The 14,982-nt window shown below is 36.5% G+C and overlaps 1 protein-coding gene across 4 annotated transcripts in view; it reads right to left on the reverse strand.

Moving 5' to 3' along the window:
* The window catches only part of LRRC4C (leucine rich repeat containing 4C), a 300,531-nt gene that overhangs the window by 103,934 nt on the left and 181,615 nt on the right, over positions 1-14,982 (reverse strand). The window lies entirely within an intron of this gene.

Below are 14,982 nucleotides of genomic sequence, written 5' to 3' on the forward strand. Positions count from 1 at the left end.
GGACATATTCAATATCAAAAATCAAGTTAGCACGAATGGAATTATCCAAGTGGAAAAGTTCATCTCAAATTTTAGTCTTTAAAATACACATAAAGTATACCTGTTACAGTGGAACTATTACTTAACTGTGTCAGAAGCAGCTGCATTTTTTATTTCAAATTTCTTTGAAACATTCCAGATTAAAATGGCCTAATCTGGTCTACATAAATTTATTCTGTTATTACATATGATACATTTTTTCTGAATTTTAAGAACTCAAGCTAAAAAGAAGTTTCATGAAAGATGCCATCTAGCAACTTTTTTGCTAATCATGACTGAAAAGAAATATAAAGGTTTCTCTAACATACTGATGTGAGAAAGAGTATTTATATTCTTATCAGAGAAAGTCAGATTCAATCCATATAAAATGATAGAAAATATGCAATTTATTCACAGGTAATAATAGAATATACATGCACTAAGAAGTAAATTCATTGATCAAAACATTTTATCAAAATATTCTGCAGTCAATTGACACTTGAAAAACAGTAAAAAGTGTAAGATAGTCAGTGGATAAGCACAGCGCACGACCATTGAAGTAGGATGCCAATAGTTTCCTAAAGATTAATTCTAAGACTTTTCTAAAAATTATTAGTCTGTTCCTATTTGACAAGCAAGTACACACAATTACTTTGTCAGAAACACCTTCATTAGAAAAGCTGAATTATTTGTTCCCTTACATAAAATTACTGTCTACTATACTTCCACCTACCTTTTGTATACATATATACACTTACCCATTTTTTGTCTGTTACCATCAAGCAGAATCAGACCAATTTTACCTGCAAATATGGCTCTAAGTATTAACCCAAAGAAAATAAGTTTGAGGTACTGATAAAATTTAACAGGTTTCATATGGGAAAATGAAGTTATCAGAAGACATGAAAACTCTATTAGGGATCAGTATATAAATTCAAGTCTTTCCCGACAACTGTCATTCTTGTGCCAAAGTTCAGACAAGCAATAGAGATGTTGCACACTGCTGAAGTCTGTTTCTATGTTGCCTGCCAGCACTATCATAGCATTAAGGAAACTGAAATAGAACCAACTGATTATAAAACCACAACAAAAGGAAACCAAATTGTTCCCTTTCCTATTACCTGTTTACAAGAACAGCCACATACTGTAAATATCTCCCAAATGATCTTTTATTTAATGTTGTCTCATCAAGGAACTTTTTCTGCACAAGCTTCATTAAAGATGACACCTTTGTAAAATGCAGTTGAATACACTTCTAGCTACATATGCCTTTTTCCCCGATCTATTTAAGACATTATCACAGTCTTGTGGAAGACTAGTGAGATTGCAGAGCAGTGTTTTGAGTTATGCCTACAGGATTATACATGATTTATACTGAATGGTTTATTTAAAGTGTTAGAATACGTTGCCTTCAGCTCTCAAAATAATAACAACAGCCAATAAAAACTTTTAATAGAATCAAAATTTTCACATGAAGTGTTAAAAAAGCAAGACTAATTGCTAATTATTCCCAACAGAATAAAAAAGATTTCATAACTCTAAAACACAGCCCTGGAACTCTTCTAGAACGCAACTGGTAGAGGAAAATAAGTAGGATAAACTGACATGCATAACTTTATAAATTGACCTCTGTTAATTGTTCTTCACATCTTCACAAGTTAAAGCAAGAAGAAAACTTAATTCACAGCCAAAGAAGAAAACTGGATAATAAGGAGACAAAGAAAAAAGTTTCTAGTTTCAAGAATACGTAAGCACAAACCTTTATAAACTGTTCAGCAACCTTGACTGTAATTCAAGTTCCAAAATATCCAAATAAGCTAGCAGAAATAAAGAAACTTCCACGTCCCCCATTGTGGGTAAACTCAGCAATTAATGAGTCAACTCTTGATTGTTCCCTTTCCCTCAGTAACCACTCTAATGAAATTTTCACGAAAGCCCATGTGTTTCCATGTAATGGCACTTTGCATCAGAAAAAGGTTGCACACAAACTTCTCCAAACATTTGTATTTGTGTGACTTCATATTATAAAGCACACATTCTATGCATGCATTATCTACATTTCCCAGCCTTGTCTTGAATTCTGACATATGCAAATCAATTAATTCTTGAATCATTCTCAAGTTGCTAGAAAAGTACAAGACAAAATGAAGAAATGCAAATACCACATGATTTTTACTGAATTCAGAGATCGAAAACAATTGTATCAGTGATGCTGTTAAGAGCTGTACAGTTGCTCTGCTACAGGCTCTCATTTTATTATGAGTCACATTGTATTAGAGTAAAACAGACTGAAACATTCAGTCAAAATCCTACCTACTTCTTCACAACTGTAAATCCAGCTCAGTTTTACTGTGGAATCAAGCCTAAGAAATTTGTACTCTGCATGATATCTAAAAACTTTAGCTTAGGTTGTTCTGTTGTGGTTTATTGTAAGGGAAAGCCTGATAAAAGTCATAAATCCATGGTAGCCTTTTTTTTTTTTTTTTTTAATCTCATTAACAAGATGGCTAGGAAGGGAAGAATGTTTCCTCATTTCCTAGGCTCTCCAGAACTTCCCAACGGGAAATATATTTATTTCACAAACATGAAAGTTACATGAGTTTGCATAACTTGAGCTCAAGGGGCTGGAAAAAGCAGCAGAGATAAACTTTCTGCAACCACACTTGCCTCTTTCTGCTATGATTTACATACAAAAACAGGGTTAATATCCATCTCTTCTAAATCTTACTTGGTACATTCATTGTCTTGGAAAGAACAGTTAATTGTTTAATTTTGCCCTTCACTTTATTCAGTATAATACTCCGCACTTCAGCTGCCACTTAAATGAACAAGATGTGTTGCTGGGGGCAGGGGAGGAGAAAAAATTTAAGGATGTCATAAACATGCATTTGCTTCCCTCTTTGCAGAACAATAACCTGCCTTTGAATTAGGTATCTTGCCACTAGAACTGGAAAAAAAAAACAACTCCAATTTGAACAGACCTACTTGTTGAACTGGCCACATTCCAAAAATTTGCATAAATTAATTCCCAAGAGAAAATCAATTCATGTCCCCTGGAAAAATAAATAAATAAATTTTTAATGATAATTATAATAATAATAAAAAAAAAAACACAGAATATTTATCTGAGAGTGGCTTTGTATTATTCTTGCACTTCATTCTCACAGAATGCCTCCCACATGACCGTGAAGAGTTTATTTGCCTCTTGAAAGCGATGGTCATTAGTTTAAGTGACCAGTTTAATTAATTTATCCTATTATTGCCACTGTTTAAGGAAACAAGACAGTCTTGCAATCTACGGGAAAATCATTGCAGTTTTATATATTGTGAGAGTCTGAAAAGAGGCTGTAAAAAGCAGAAATATGTTATCATTATTTCCAAGTGAGAGAGCTTGTACAAACTACTCTGTTCACAATTTCAGAACCATGAACATGCTTGTACCTTGAATACTAATACAAAAAAGAAACACTAGAAATTTAGAAGTAAAGTATGTTTACAAGTTTGGAGTGGAAAACTAGACTACCTTAGTTCTAGAACCCATTTACCTTATTCTGTACTCAGAAAATCAGTCCCTTCAACAGGTAATTTTTTTCCTTTTTCACCACTCTACACCTCTCACAAAGTCAACCATCATCCTTTTTGATAAATGTTTTTCCTAACTTGTTCAGAAAGACTTTGGTGATAGATATTATCGGACCTTACAATCCAATATTTCAGTCTCTCTATTATAAAGTGATTCCCAATATTAAACTTGAAAAAGTTTGCTACAGTAAACCTGCTACATATCCCTTCCACGTTCAGCAGGGATCACTCCTTCTTTCCAATAACTTTTCATGTGCTGAAGACTTTTATCATTCCTCAATTTCCAACTCTCTTCCTTCTGTTCTTTTTCCAACATTAGGTGTTTCACTTGTTTCTCAAATGCCAGTTTCCTAAGCCTTTCTCCTCATTGCCATCCTGTGGTGCTCTGTACATCTATTGCATCCTATGGCAGGGATGGAGTTAATTTTCTTCACAGCAGTTTATATAGTGCCATGTTTCACGTGTGATCAAAACAATACTGATAACACACATTTTAGCTATTGCTGAACCGTTTGCACAGCACGAAGGCCTTCTCTGCTTCTTACTCTGCACACCCCGGTGAATTAGATTAGGGAGTGTGCAAAAGAGGTTGGGAGGGGACACAATCAGGCAGATGACCTAAACTAACCACAGTTAGATTCCACGCCATACAGCGTCATGCTCAGACATAAAAGGGAAAAGGGGGTTTAGGGAGGTTAGCCATCTTTTGCTCATGGTCTAGCTGGGCATCAGTCTACCTTTGGTAGATGGTGAGTGTTTTGTTTTCTTTCTCTCTTCTTTTTCTTCACTTAGTAAACAATTTTTATCTCAACCCACAAATTTTCTTGGTTTTACTCTTCCTTTCCACTTCTCCCACCCCACAGTGGCGGAGGGGGCAACTAATGAGAGGCTGTGTGGTGTTTAGCCACTTGCTGATGGCATATTTAGAAAATATTCAACTTCAGAAGTGAGATTAAAAATTCATTTTTACAAAAAAAAAAAAAAGAAATCCTAAATAAAATAAAATAAAAAGGAAAATATTTTATTCAGAGCACACAAAATGTGCCTCTGGGTCTGAAACAATTTTTATGGTTTGTTTTTAGTAGGAAGGGAAGAGAGAAAAACTTTTTTTTTTCATTTGATCACAGTATACTTTTCCTTTTTGATTTTGTAGTTAAAGGGATGAACTAGGAGATCAACTATTTCTATATCTCTGCATAAAAAAAAAGCATGCACTCACATATTGTACTTTTCAAAATGATGAAGCTTTGCACAGACTCAAAAGTGAAATATTAAACGCTTTCAATAACCTCAATACCCAAACTATTAACAGATGCTCCATCTGCAATTATAAAATAACATGTTCATGAAAACTAATGTGCTAAGATTGCCATGTACACATTTAAAAATTACCTTTGAAAATGTGAATCAGTTTATTAATGTTTTGTCCACATCTTAAGGTACTTCATGGCTATTTCCTACATCCCATTCTGCAATGTTTTGTCAGATTAAGTGTTAAATAGCTGTCATTCTAGCAACAAAGCTATAATCTCATCCCTCAGATGGCTCTTCCTGTACTTAACATCGTGCTTTTCCATCTACATTTCTTATTGTTTGGTTCCCATTCCTTTTGAAACAACCATATTAAAAAAATGGGTTTTATAAGGAAGAAAAAAAACACATACCACCATTTTAATCATACTTGCTTAAATCTATATCCTTGTTCTCACTCAATCTTCTGACCAATGCACTCCAGATACCCCATATTCCTTAACAGTTGTAATTTGGATCAGCAATTTAGGAAAGACAGAAATAAACATAATATATATCATAGCAAAAATTGAAGATGGGAGAGGAAAATGTCACTGAATATGTCTCAGACTGATGATTTTCAGCTCTTCATGCTACATTTGCAAAGTGACAATGTTGATGCATGACAAGGTACAAATAACCATTACTTGCAGCAATGTCTTTGTCATTCCCTTGAAAATGCTTGTGTGTTTTTTATTAGGAGGAAAAAAAAACACAGTTTGAAGATATCTTTAAGTATACCACTGGGTTTAATAAAAGTATTAGTGCTGTGTATCGTTGTACAGTGCAAGGTTTTTAACCACTTATAATACGTGAATCTTTTAATCCTAAATAGAATGAATCATAGAGTGGTTTGGGTTGGAAGGGACCTTAAAGATTACCTGGTTCCAATTCCCCTGACATGGGCAGGGACACCTCTCACTAGATCATGTTGCTCAAAGGCCCCATCCAACCTGGCCTTGATGAAGAGGAAATGGTCCCTAAAACTGAACTTTAATAAAGGAAATGCCCATGGAGAGAAAATGCATAATGCCAAGTGCCTTAACCTACACTTAAACATGTTATATAATCACTAATGTAAAATATCTAGGAAACATAAGCAAATCTTTTAGGTCATATTATCTATGGACACATACAGAAAAATGAGATATCACATTAAATTGGCATCACATTTACATTAGGATAGTATCAGCTGAGGAAGCCATGTCTATACCTATATAGGACTGAAGTATAAATTATGTTCCATTTGTAGAATTCTTTTAAACAGATACATGAACAGATAAATGAAACAAATAAAACAGTTAAATGAAAACAAATGTATTAGTGTACATACAACCATACTAGGACACTCTGGACAGTTAAGAAAATTTCTGATATTGGCACTTGCTAAATGCTTGACAGAGAAAGGAATGAAGGACTATTTCCCCCTTAAAAAAAATAAAAAGGGGAAAAGAATTCTGCAAATCTTATGTTATAGACAGTTCTCAAAAACACCTATTCAGTCATTACTTTCAGTACCCATAATCCCTAAACAAGAAATTCACTGCAAAATTAACAAGTTCATCTCAATAACTCCTTTTAAATATTTTCAACTATATGTTAAAATGTTGTAAAAGCCAACTCACAAGCCAAAGGACAATCATGGCATTGAGTGTAGTGATATTCAAAAAACTTGACTTAGCATACTAGGTTTGCATTTGGAAATCCCTCAGTTTCCTACTAAACCTCAGACTTTTTGAACTACTTGAATAGAGTATTTAGCCCGGTTAGGATTCAGTTCCATCTACTCAGCGTGGCATATGTTCTAAATTCAAATTAATTTTTATAAGTAAATGCTTTAAAGATTTCCCTTGGTTTGGTTAATGTGGTACTGTTAACATGACTGAGGGTGTTGTTTTTTTTTTCATAATGCTATTAGAAAAGTTATTCTAAGTTTTGCATTTTCTTAGTTTTTATATACAATTAAACTAATCTACTGCAGAATTTTAATGTCCTGTGAGTCATAGATAATTGCAAACGTACATTCACTTTTGGAAAATCTAGTCCAAATACAACCCTCACACAATGAGACATTCACTTATGTTCATAGCAGGTCTGTTTCATATTCAAAAAATTTCTGTGAAAAATATTCGCATTAGCTGCACTTGCTCACAAAAAAAAGACAAAAAAAACATACCTAAGAATTAAAATTAATAATCTCAGTGAAATGCTTGAGATTCTGATGTACTAAAAACATCTGAATTTGAATTTGCTAATTTTAGGATCCTCTGCTTTCTCTTTAATTTGAACACCAAAGCAATGAATGCAACTGTGTTCTATGTACCAGAATATAGTATATATTTCAGTAACTCTATAATAAATTCAGGTGGAACATGGTTTTATAGTATTAAAGTTACTAATTATCCCTACATTACAATTCACAATGGTGTAGAAACCCAACAGAAGGCCTAGAAATCAATGACAAACCACTTTAAAATTCTATCTGAGGATTTAAAAACTCTCAATCTTGCGTGAATCTTTTGTATTGAGAAGTACTTCATCTGCTGAGGTAAAAATTTCCTATTGATATATCAGTAGCAGGCTACGTGTTGAATAACTCCCATATCTAAATGATTTGCATGTAAAACAATTATAATCTAATAATTAGTAACCAATAGAATTGTGAAACACAGAATATCTAAGTAGGCAAGGAGTACTGAGGTCTTTCACAATTGGGTGCTTTCTGAAGCTCTACATCAGTTATGTATTTTCAGCTTTCTGCACAACTAAAGTAACACAAATGTTATTCTGTTTTTTTTTCCCAATCAATTTATGCATGTTTAGCAAGACTGGGTAAATGCCTAAGCATCTAACTTTCAAGGCATTTTTCTGATCTTGTATGTACATTGTTCCTTGTCAGAAGTATTGCGTTTAGATTTCACTGAAGTGTACTGTGACAAGAACATCTAGCAATGAACTGCAACCAAATCTTGGTATGGAACCATAATCTCCACAAAGCATAAAACATTTTCAACAACTAAGTCAGAAGCAAAATTTACCATCTCAACATGCAGTCAAGCACAGGTAAGCTTGGGGGGCCAAAAGATGGAATAAGGAGTTACCCCTAAAACTCTATTATTGTTCAATTAACCTATAAACTGGGTAACTCAAGGCACTTTTATTTTTTCCTCACAATGATTAAGAAATATTATGCACTATACAATGCCGACATTAATATTGCTTTCATAAGCACTATTGCTTATAAAAATAATAGGAGAATTGAATCTGGTAACACTGCATTATTTAAATGAAAATTGGAACGGGTTTCATTATGAAATAGCTGAGGCATTCCAGAGGATCTAAATAATGAATTGACAAATGCAGTTGGCTTCATAGATAGCTATCCAAAACATCTGATGTTCGCTCCAGTTTTCTTTAGTAAAATATGTTGCGAGGTTTCCTGCTAGTACTATCTAGCTAGTAAATGATAAGGAAAAATAGAAAATAGCATCAAAGAGGATTCAACAAACTGCCACATTTACAAAGGAACAAAAGGCATTAAACTCTAGCAGGAGCTAGAATCAAAGTTATCATCAAGGTACAAAGTGAACGTGCAATATTTTCTTCTTTTCAATACTCAAAGCAGTTCATCAGTAAAATTAAATTTTTCTTCCTGCATCTGCATGTGTGAAAACGTATGTTAGTCATTCGTCATTAAAAGTATAGGTGGACAGACCATCATTAAGTAGTTTTGTTAAACTTTGCAAAATAAATCTCAACATCCATTAATAATAACTAAAAATATATAGATTTACTTGAGATCATTGGGTCACAATGAGCTGAATAAACATGTTGACATGTTCTTGGCATGACTGAGAAATGAGTTTTGGCCAGATCGAGGTCTCCCATATGTGTCCTGCAAGTCCAGTTAATGAGGCAGGACAATCATTAAACTTGGATGAATTAATATGACATGAATAGGAGAATCTGCAGATGCAGTGACAGAGATGAAAGTAGGTCACATTCAGAAAATTTACATAAAAACAGTCTAGATGGCATTAGCATAAGCCTTGTAAGTCTTGTATTAAAACCCACAACATTAATCTCTAACATCTATTATGACTGATAATAAATATAAGAATAGGAAAAAACAAACAAAAAAACAAGATCACAAACATACTTTATGACACTAAGCTGAGTGGTGCCGTTGATACAACAGAAGGAATGGATACCATCCAAAGGGACCTGGACAAACTCGAGAAATGGGCCCATGTGGACCTTTTGAGGTTTGAAAATTCCAAGTGCAGGGTGCTGCACCTGGGTTGGGGCAATCCCAGACATCAGCACAGACTGGGAGAAAAAAGCACTGAGAGCAGCCCTGCAGAGAAGGACTTGGGGGTTCTGGTGGATGAAAGGCTCAACATGAGCCAGCAGTGCACGCTTGAAGCCCCAAAGGCCAACTGCATCCTGGGCTATATCAACATAGGAGTGACCAGAATGTCAAGGGAGGTGATTGTGCCCCTCTGCTCTGCCCTTGTGAGACCCCACCTGTAGTGCTGCATCCAGGTCTGGGGCACCTTCTTGTGAAGAAAGGCTGAGAGAGCTGGGGCTGTTCAGCTTAGAGAAAAGAAAGCCCTAGTGAGACCTCATTGTAGCCTTTCAGTACTTAAAGGGGGCTTATAAAAAAGATGGGGAGTAACTTTTTGCTTGAGCAGACAATGACAGGACAAGGGGGAATGGTTTCAAACTAAAAGAGGGGAGAGTTAGATTAGATGTTATGTGGAAACTCTTCACTCAGGGTGGTGAGGCATTGGCACAGGTTACCCAGAGAAGCTGTGGATGCCTCATCCCTGGAGGTGTTCAAGACCAAGTCGGACAAGGCCCTGGGCAACCTGATCTAGAGGGTGGCATCCCTGCCCATGGCAGCAGAGTTGGAAATAGGTGATCTTTAAGGTCCCCTCCAACCCAAGTCATACTATGATTCCATATGATGATATTTAAAATGAGTAAAAGGAGAAATAATTTCAGATGGTATTTTGTGAATTAAAAATTAAGAGTACACAATAAATAATATAATCAATATCAACTTGTTTAACAGTCACTTGGAGCTCATATCTTTCACTTCACCCCTAGTGATTGTAGCAAAAAGTATAGCTCTCTATTAGTATACAGAAATATAATAAAATCATTGCATCAGAGTGAAAACAGTGTAACAACACTTCTAAAATTGTTCAAAAGGCTTATTTTCTCTGAAGATTTTGGTAGAAAATATAACTTACCAAAAAAGAAAAACCCAAAAGTTATTGGTATAAAGGAGTAAAAGGTCCTTGTCCGTTTTTTCACCCTTCAGCTTAACTCTTTTCTTTGCTCTTTTTAAAAAGATACTAATGTAATGTTGGGAGGATATGGAAGACAACATTGACTTGATGAAGACAAACAACAGAAATATGAAATGATAAAAACATTTGTGCTTTTTTAAAAAAAACAAACAAACATTTTTTTCATACAGAAATTTCTTACTTTAAACAAGTGAAAGTGTAAAATAATGTTTACACACACCCACACCCACCAGCTGTATGTTGTGATTATCATTCGATACCTATATAATATGTTCTTAGGTGAAGTTTCTCTGATTTTTTTTTTTTTTGTACCAGTCTTCTTCTGTGTGTTTTCCCCTCAAAAACTGAATAATTTGACAAATTTGGAATAATTTAGGGACATGGTTTAGTGGGTGATATTGGTGGTAGGGGGACAGTTGGACCAGATGATCTTGGAGGTCTTTTCCAACCTTAATGACTGCATGATTTGCGAAGTCATGGTTTTGTAGAATATTATGTATTGTGTTGCAATGAAAAGACTATTGCAATAGTAATCATTTTGACCTTTTAGTGTTTGTTTGAATTATGTCCCAATAGTAGGAGCTCTACTTCTAAAGAAATTTCTGAAACTTCAGTACCTTTTACAAGTAAAGGCTTTACAGCTCATTGTATGGTCACATGTCCAATTTGAGTAGTTAAATTCCATTAAAAACCTATACATAACTTGTAGTAATTAAAGCCTTCCCATCCTACCACACCTTTATTTTTCTTTCCCTTTCCCCTACGCCCACCTCACTCCAACCTTCCTTTACAAAAGAATTCAGCTAGAATGTAATGGTAACATTTTGCATTCATTAGAATTTAACTTTGTTTATTACATCTTCAAGAGACATAAATCAGAGCTATCTGTGCATGTTATGTGTAATAGGTCAGTTGAGAATTACCATAGGACTTGAACCATTTGCAAATCTTTCATAAATAAGCAATGGAGTGGGCTGGAATCATACAACATTAACTAATTTAATTTAAAGCCACACGTATTTCAAAGCTCCCAGTGTTTTGCTTTGCTTTGCTTTTTTGTTGCACATGTTGGTATTTACTTTGCAGTGATTGTGCATACACTGTCAAGCACTGGAACGCTGTAAAGCAATGGCCAAAACTTCATTAAGGATAGACATGGTAGTCTTCGGATAAAGGTTCAGAGCTATTATGAAGATCTTACTGTGGAATCCAGATATATTTAATTATCCTTCTGAATTTCTCTTTCCTTGTTTGGATCATACTACTAATAATGTCTAAATTATTAGTTTCTTCAATTATTATTTGTTTATTTTTGCAGCAAAGAGATTTCCTCTATCAGGGGAAAAACAGTTTCAACTTAGAAAAATAAAACTCATTTTTTGCAAGAAAAAAATGAAAATCAATTTTGGGAAAGAACTATTTTAGCAAAACTCTTCCTTTCCTTTTCAGGAAGGAAAAACTAGGCAGAGAACAGCTAAGAGGTAAAAACGTAAAAGCCGTGTAGTTTCACAGAATCGTCTAGGTTGGAAGAGACCTCCAAGATCACCCAGTCCAACCTCTGACCTAACACTAACAAGTCCTCCACTAAACCATATCACTAAGCTCAACATCTAAACGTCTCTTAAAGACCTCCAGGGATGGTGACTCAACCACTTCCCTGGGCAGCCCATTCCAATGCCTAACAACCCTTTCAGTAAAGAAGTTCTTCCTAATATCCAACCTAAACCTCCCCTGGCGCAACTTTAGCCCATTCCCCCTCATCCTGTCACCAGGCACGTGGGAGAATAGACCAACCCCCACCTCTCTACAACCTCCTTTAAGGTACCTGTAGAGTGCAATAAGGTTGCCCCTGAGCCTCCTCTTCTCCAGGCTGAACAATCCCAGCTCCCTCAGCTGCTCCTCGTAAGACTTGTTCTCCAGACCCCTCACCAGCCTTGTCGCCCTTCTCTGGACTCTCTCGAGCACCTCAACGTCCTTCTTGTAGCGAGGGGCCCAAAACTGAACACAGTACTCGAGGTGCGGCCTCACCAGAGCCGAGTACAGGGGGACAATCACTTCCCTAGACCTGCTGGCCACGCTGCTTCTTATGCAAGCCAGGATGCTGTTGGCCTTCTTGGCCACCTGAGCACACTGCTGGCTCATATTCAGCCGACTATCAACCAGTACTCCCAGGTCCTTCTCGGCCAGGCAGCTTTGCAACCACTCATCTCCCAGCCTGTAGTGCTGCTTGGGGTTGTTACGCCCCAGGTGCAGGACCCGGCACTTGGCCTTGTTGAACCTCATACAGTTGACCTCAGCCCATCGGTCCAGCCTACCCAGATCCTCCTGCAGAGCCTTCCTACCCTCGGGCAGATCAACACATGCACCTAACTTGGTGTCAGCTGCAAACTTACTGAGGGTGCACTCAATCCCCTCATCCAGACCATCGATAAAGATATTAAAGAGGACTGGCCCCAGTAATGAGCCCTGGGGGACGCCACTAGTGACCAGCCTCCATCTGGATTTGACTCCATTCACCACGACTCTTTGGGCCCGGCTATCCAGCCAGTTTTCAACCCAACGAAGCATACGCCAGTCCAAGCCACAAGCAGCCAGTTTCTTGAGGAGAATGTTGTGGGAAACGGTGTCAAAAGCCTTACTGAAGTCAAGGTAGACCACATCCACAGCCTTTCCCTCATCCACTAAGCGTGTCACTTGGTCATAGAAGGAGATCAGGTTCGTCAAGCAGGACCTGCCCTTCATAAACCCATGCTGACTGGGACTGATCGCCTGGTTGCCCTGTAAATGCCGCGTGATGACACTCAAGATAATCTGCTCCATGAGCTTCCCTGGCACTGAGGTCAAACTAACAGGCCTATAGTTCCCCGGGTCTACCCTCCGACCCTTCTTGTAGATGGGCGTCACGTTTGCTAGCTGCCAGTCGACTGGGACCTCCCCTGATAGCCAGGACTGCCGATAAATGATGGAAAGCGGCTTGGCCAGCTCCTCCGCCAGTTCTCTCAGTACCCTCGGGTGGATCCCATCCGGCCCCATCGACTTGCGTACATCCAAGTGCTGTAGCAGGTCACCAACCATTTCCTCGTGGATAGTGAGGGCCACATCCTGCTTCCCCCATCCCCTTCCACCAGCTCAGGGTACTGGGTATCCAGAGAACAACTGGTTTTGCCACTAAAGACTGAGGCAAAGAAGGCATTAAGCACCTCAGCCTTTTCCTCATCCCTTGTAACTAAGTTTCCCCCCGCATCCAGTAAAGGATGGAGATTCTCCAGTTTGAGAAATGAAGACCAACACATTAAAAAAAATCATTTACTAACTTCAAAAAATAAATTTCAAGTTGAAATTTGAAATTAAATAACCATAATAATTCAAATTCAAACATAAAAAATATCTTTAAATAAAAAGTATTTATTGTCCTCCAATTAACTTTTGTAGTTTTAAATGGAAAAATAGGTTAATTTTCCTAGCATTCCTGAATAATTGATTATGCTGTTTTCAGTGAAGTAGAAGCCTTTTTGCAACACTCTTAGGAAACTGAAGATTATTCTTAAAAGGCAAACTGAAATTTTAGACTCCGGAATCAAGTTAAATGTTCCAGCTTTAATGATTTTCTAAAAACTACTATTACAGAAGAAGCAATAATACTAGACCTTGACTATTTTTTTCCAATGTTCATATAACTTCTCAGCAACTTAAAGTATTACTGATTTTTCTCAACATATGCATATAAACTCACTTTTTGTATTTGTTTTTAATTACCCTTTTAATTATCCTAACACATGTATAGCTTTGGTCTCCACAACCAAATGTGTTCAAGCAGCAATACTCTGAAATGTCTAAGAGCTCATGCCATTAAACATACAACTTGTCTAGAAGATCTCAAGATGAAACCACAAAAATAAGTAATATATTCAAACTGTCATCAAGGTCAGAAAGACACCTAAATATTTTATCTATTTAAACCACACATTTGTTTCCAGAGAAATTTTCTTTGGGGGGGGGAAGGGATTTACTTGGAGACTTTCTGAGAACTAGACTGACTACATTATACACCCCAATATCAAAAGCTACACAAGTTGAAAGGCATCTGGCTTGGATATATTTTCATATGATTGTTAGTCATGGACTTAAACCAAGATTCTCCCAGGGAGATTAAACAGCTTAACAGCCAGATGCTGCAGAGCAGTATCTGGCATATGTAGAGATGATAAAGTTACCAACTTTGAAGTGAACAGGAAAGACGGCAAATGTTCCCCATCATTTCAATCAAAACAGCAGAATGTATAGGTAAAAGTTTTCAGTTGAGTAGTGTGTGGCTTAAAGTAAGAATAAATACCAACTGGAACATGGACATTTAGACTATACAGGATACATTTTAAGCAGGGTTATTCTAGTTATTCTATTTTCAATTAATCAAAATTATACCAGTGTAGTCTGGAAAACAAACAGACCTCTCTGCAGTTCACTTAGGAAGATGCATTATTTCTTCTTGTTCTGAAAATCTTGAGAGCTCTCTAGATAAACTAATAACAAAGTTCTCCAAGTTTACTGAAAAGTGTTATAACCAAGTAAAGAAGGATGTAGGAAGTTGATCCTTCTACTCTCATAGACTAGCTACACTCAAACAAGGCAGAAAAAATGGTCCAAGTTGATACTGGTATCAATAAATCTGCCAAAATTATAACATTTAATGGAAAATGCTCAATTTTCATGCAATTCTAATGAGATCTGCCTGATACAATGCCTCAGAGAGAAGGATTCCCTCAGATTTCCAGGA

The sequence above is a fragment of the Cygnus olor genome, chromosome 5, assembly GCF_009769625.2.
Source record: "Cygnus olor isolate bCygOlo1 chromosome 5, bCygOlo1.pri.v2, whole genome shotgun sequence".
Classification (NCBI taxonomy): Eukaryota; Metazoa; Chordata; class Aves; order Anseriformes; family Anatidae; genus Cygnus; species Cygnus olor.